Source organism: Grammomys surdaster, unplaced genomic scaffold (genome assembly GCF_004785775.1).
Source record: "Grammomys surdaster isolate TR1022 unplaced genomic scaffold, NIH_TR_1.0 126063, whole genome shotgun sequence".
In the NCBI taxonomy this organism is placed as follows: domain Eukaryota; kingdom Metazoa; phylum Chordata; class Mammalia; order Rodentia; family Muridae; genus Grammomys; species Grammomys surdaster.
Window position 1 is genome coordinate 1,353,059 of NW_021620873.1, and position 5,298 is coordinate 1,358,356.

At 46.7% G+C, this 5,298-nt stretch overlaps 1 long non-coding RNA gene across 1 annotated transcript in view; it reads left to right on the plus strand.

Annotated features, from left to right (window-relative positions):
- The window catches only part of LOC114610891, a 14,396-nt gene extending 10,563 nt beyond the window's left edge, over positions 1 to 3,833 (plus strand). Inside the window, exons 3-4 of the long non-coding RNA XR_003709746.1 lie at positions 1,701 to 1,831; positions 3,778 to 3,833. This is a non-coding gene — a long non-coding RNA (uncharacterized LOC114610891). The remainder of the gene's footprint in view (positions 1 to 1,700; positions 1,832 to 3,777) is intronic.
- Positions 3,834 to 5,298: the final 1,465 nt, after the last annotated feature.

Here is a 5,298-nt window from a genome sequence, read left to right on the forward strand (position 1 = left end):
CTGGAAGAGCAGTCAGTGCTCTTAACCACTGAGCCATCTCTCCAGCCCCGGAAAGTCTTTTTAAAAGTGCATTTGTCAATGCCTGTGTGCTAAATGTATCAACATCCAGGTGTGTCTTCTTTTGAGGTCCTGAGTGATGGTGTGGACAGTGACATTCTCCTGAAGAGATTCCTTGACATCTGGCTCATCAGAAGCACGTCAGCTTCTGTGCATTGCAAAAGCATGAGACCAACTTCCTAGTTCCCAAACTTCCAGAAGAGTCCATGGTCCTGCCTTTCCCTTGTGGTTCCATTCTCTGGCCTCAGCAATCCCATCTGTACAGTGGGTTCTCTGACTTCATTCTCCTCAGTCACAGAAAGTCAGAAAGCTCTGAGCCAGTGTGTGCCTGGGAAGGATGCTGTGCTGGCTAAGCAGCAAGCAGCTTGTAGTGTGGTTAAAGAGCAACAGCCTTCTCTACCACACAGCAATTCCAGGCCTCTTGCTTTGCAAGTCAAGTTGTATCCACATCTGAGTTCTGGACTGTCTTAGAGAGTGAATGTCTAAGGCACAAGTGTGTACTTTAAAGACTAGAACCAAACAGAATCCTGCCTCCCAGGTAAAGACCGAGTCCCTGGGATTAAGATGACATTTAGACGTCATCCCTGGTTGAGCTTAGCCTTGTCCTGGCTCAAGGGAGCTTCCTATGAGCCAAAACAAGGATGGATAAAGCTGGCTCCAGACTTCCAGAAGGACAGTGGATTCCCTCATTGTTTACTGAGGAAAGTAAACACAGACTGGCAACTTCTGAGTCACACCAGAAGTCCCCTGAGAATCTAGGACTGAGACAGAGTCTCCAGATGATAGGGCTTCAAGGACTTGATGATCATCAGCCCCTGATGTCCAGACTCCAGGGAAACTCACCACAGGGAGGCAGGTGACCCTCTGAACTGTGCTCAGCAGAAGACTGCTCCGTCTTCACCATGGCTGTTCCCTCTCCCACAGCTCCCTTGCATGCCTTCGAATCCCCATTCTAACTGCACGAACTGTGAAGATCAAAGCAAAGAGATGGAATTCACTCTTGGGCAACAGCACCTACCAGCATTTGTCTACTCGTGGGCAGAGAAGTCCTCTAATACTGAGGCCTGGGTTGTGTGACACACAGAGACCCCTGTGGTTCAGCTCCTCTGAGCCTCTCCAAAGCTCAGACACCGCCAGCCTTCCCTCATGTGGTGTAGGAAGCTAGCCCCATATGTTTTAAACCAGAAAATGTGCTTTGTCAGGAGGGCTCAGTGAGTAACTTTGTACAGTGGCCGTTGTAGCAAGGCATCCCGAGGCAGATTTAGTGGGAGATGCTGTACCAGATGGACCGGGCAGCTTGCAGACTCTGATTAGCACATCTGGAGACACCCACTGCTGTAGGCCTGGAGAAGTGCGTCTCAGGATTCGAGTAGTTTCCAGTCAGCGCCAGGCATGACTGATTTATGCATTTTACAGATTCATCACGTATGGACGGCCCCAAGCAAGATGACTTGCAATTCTTCTGACTAATAAGGAAGCTGAAGCCCAGAGGGAAAGACTCTTACTCAAGGTTATACAGCGATGTCTAAACAAAGTTTGTAGTCCAGAGGGATAGATCCATCTTTTGACCTACTAATATTTTGAACTATTACATTTCATACCAGAGAAACACACTCCCATGTGCTTGTCTTTGCTTCCTGCAGATTCATTTGCATTCCCAGTTCCATCAGCAACAGAATAAACAAAAGACTAACCTGAAGCACTCAAATTGAAGAAGCATACCCAGAAGAGGAGATCCATTCTCCTATTGCTCTCACAGAATACCTGAGAAAGGGTAATGTATAGGAAATAGAGGTTTATGTTGACCGTGTTGCTCTCAAGTTCAGGACGTCTAAAAGCATGAAGCTAGTACCTTCTTGGCTTCTCTGAGGACCTCACGCTATATCCGTGTAAGAGGGAAGCAATGGAGCAGGATGAGGCTGCCATTCAAAGGGAGAGTAATTGCCTTGCATGCACAAGGAGAGAGAATCTAGCCACAGCAAAGGAGGGCAGAGAGGAGGAGGAGAAAGGAGGGGAGGCAGGGAGAAAGAGAGAGGAAGAGAGGGGGAGAATTTTAATGGAGGGATATTTGGGTGGGAGGGAGAGAATCCAGAACTGCAGATAGTTGAAGCTCATGTATTACACCAGGCCTGTGAGGCAGCGGGCTGCCTAAAGTTCCCTGCATGAGTCTGCGGAAGTGTAGAATAGAGAAAGCTAAATTAAATGGGCCTCCCCACTGTGCTGTTAGTAAGCGGTAGAGCCAGGGTTCGAATCCTGTCCCTCCCTCGGATTCAGATCCCGCTGGTTCCCATAATCCCACGCCACAGTGGCATCCTTGCTAATGCTGAGAGAATTGCTGCCATCTTGCTTTTCACGTTTATACCAGGGTATGCTGTGCCCGTGACTCCAAGGCTGAATTTACTCTTACTGATTTTCTTCTCTTGATGCTAGGGAGGGAACACATGGCTTTGTGTAATCTATGCGGGAACTCTTCCCCTGTGCCTCAGCCAAAGCTAAGGCCAAGGACGGTGCTCATCTCCGGTTCCTGGCGGCCTCTGCTGCACCCAGCTCAAGATGCTTCCCAAAGACTATGTGTATGTCACTGAAGGTAGTTTGTGGAGATGCCAGGAGTCTCAGAAATGACTGCTGGATGAAGCCTTGAAGCTTTGCCCCGGCTGAGCCCTTTCTCCACTAGCATACAAAAAACATTTCCAAAGGACTAACCTTTCCTAATAAAATAATCTCAATAAGACATTTCAGCAGGGGAATTATTAGATATTAATTCATGCCTAGTTGCACTGACAGCTTCGGCCGTCAGTGTTAGCCTAATAGCACGCTAGGAGAGAATTACTATGCCATAATTCACGCTCTGTCATGCATTATTGCTTAAATAAGATACATGAAGAATAACCTATTCTGGGGAAATAACTGGGATTCTCAGAGTTCTCCTGGCCAAGTTATAAATAGTTACGTTTGGATCCAGAATTTTTTTTTGTATTACTAAATTTGAAATAAATTGCATATATGTATCCTCAGCTATAATTACTGTGAACATTTTTCCTAAGTACTAACATTAAGTTCAGTCATATTCCATGTTTTAAAATTGAACTTAAGCAAAATTATGCCATTTTTCTGGAGACTAAAATAGACATTTCTTACCTCCGTGTATAACTGTATCTAGTGCACGGCATGATGTGGCTGACGAAGAAGGCGTAAGAGCAGTTAAATGGAGTTGACTGAGGAAGGGACAAGATACAACAGAGTCCCAGGGGCTTTGTGGTGTTCTGCTGGTGCTCCTGGAGATGAGACTCCTCTGAAAGCTGCTGTTTGCCCCGGGAGCTGGGGGTTAGGGGTGCACAGAGGGGTGAGAGGCTGAAGCCCAGAACCTCCTGGAAGGAACACTGTTTGGTTTGAACCTGAGTGTCCCCAACCTGTTCCTGTTTTGAGAGCTTGTTCCCCAGCTGGGGAGGCTGAGGAACCTTTAGGAGGTAGGATCTGGTTGGTGGGAGTAGGTCATCCTCTCTGCTTCCTGTCGGCCATTACATTAAACAGCCTCTGATGCAGCCTCCATAGACAGAGCCACTGGCCTCTGCCTTCCCTGTCGTGGTGGACTGCAACTAAGATCATGAACCACCAGAAGTCTTTCCTCCCTTGTCATGTTTCTCGGGCATTTTGTCACAGGATTGCCAAAGCCTCTAAGACAGCATGAGACTAAATGATAAACTCGCTTGTCCTCACAAGGTAGTGCTGAAGGCCCAGAGACACAAGAAATACCACAATGTGGCCCGAGAGGGAGCAGAAGCCACACAGGTAAATTGTTCACAAGATCATTCACTAGTTTGTCTTGTATTTCTTAAGAACCTCCTCCATGATAGTCGCTGGGCTGACCACTGAGCACACAGAGAAGCTGGGAATCCCAGGTGTGAGACAAACACTCAAGTGTGATGCCATTCAATAAAGGCAAAACCACGGTGGCCCGGGCTCGGCAGAGTGGGGCCTATCTCAGTCTAAAGATGTGAGGGGATCAAGAGAAGCTTCATAGTAGAGGTGATGCTGAGAGAGAGGACCCCTGAAAGGTGAGCAAAAGCGCTTGGAGGAGTAAGGGGTGAGGTCAAGAGAGGAGGTAACAGGAGGCAGTAATGGAGGAGACAGGCCATGGAGGCACAGACAATGGCAGATCTCATGGAACATGATAAGTTACATTGGCTTAGTTTTGAATTCAACTTAGAGAATGATCTATGAGGCCAGGACTGGGACAAGGAGGGCTTGAAGGGAAGAGGCTGGTATTAGCCTGAGAGTTGATGATGTATTTGAGGTCTGGGGCTCAGTTGAAGAAAAGTGTGGCTGGATTCCAGGACATGCCAGACACACACTTTGGTAAAGCTAGACCACCAGAGGCATAGAGATATGAGAGAGAATTGTCCCAATTTCTATGTGTTTTAAAGCTGCCGCGTACAAGGAAAATGGCAGCAAGTCTCCGAATCCTTCTTCGGGCTGATCGGTATTTCTTGCATCGGGAAGTGTTCCGCTTTAGTCATCCAGTCAAACAAGTGACTTTGAAGGCAGAGATTAGCTATCACACTGGTCACGGTTCCCAGCTATCATCCCAGACCTCAGGTGTTCTTGAAGAACTCATAAAATGTGCAATGATCAGTTGCATAGTAGGTTTCTTATTTCCCAAGTGCAGGGATCAAGCCTAGAGCCTTGGGCCTGCTAGGCAAGCACTCAATCCCTGAGCAACAAGCCCCTAACATAGCAGTTCTCAACCTTCTCAATGCTGCCAGCCTTTAGTACAGTTCCCCTATTCTGGTGACCCCTAGGCACAAAATTACTTCATTGCTATTTCATAACTGTAATCTTGCTCCTGTTATGATTTGTAAAGTAAATATTTGATATGCAGATGGTCTTAGGCAACCCCTGTGATAAGGTCATTCAACCCCTAAAGGGGTCACGATGTACAGGTTGAGAACTGCTGCGTCACGCTTGTAAGTAAATATATTTCTGTTTTCTTTACTAAATGTTCACCCAAAAGAATGCTTAAATCACTTGCATAAGTGGACTTTGTCTCTTCTTTGCTACAAAAAGAAGAAAACATGAAAGTCAGCTTTAAGAAAATAACGGAGTCCTGAAAATCTAGCGGTGGACTCTTGCCCAGTGAGATCTACTCTCCTTTTGTTAAACAGACACGAATAAGTTTGGGAAGTTTTCTGTGTTAAAGATTTATCCATACCAAGCCTTTCTGTTCATTTCCATAGGATTTGA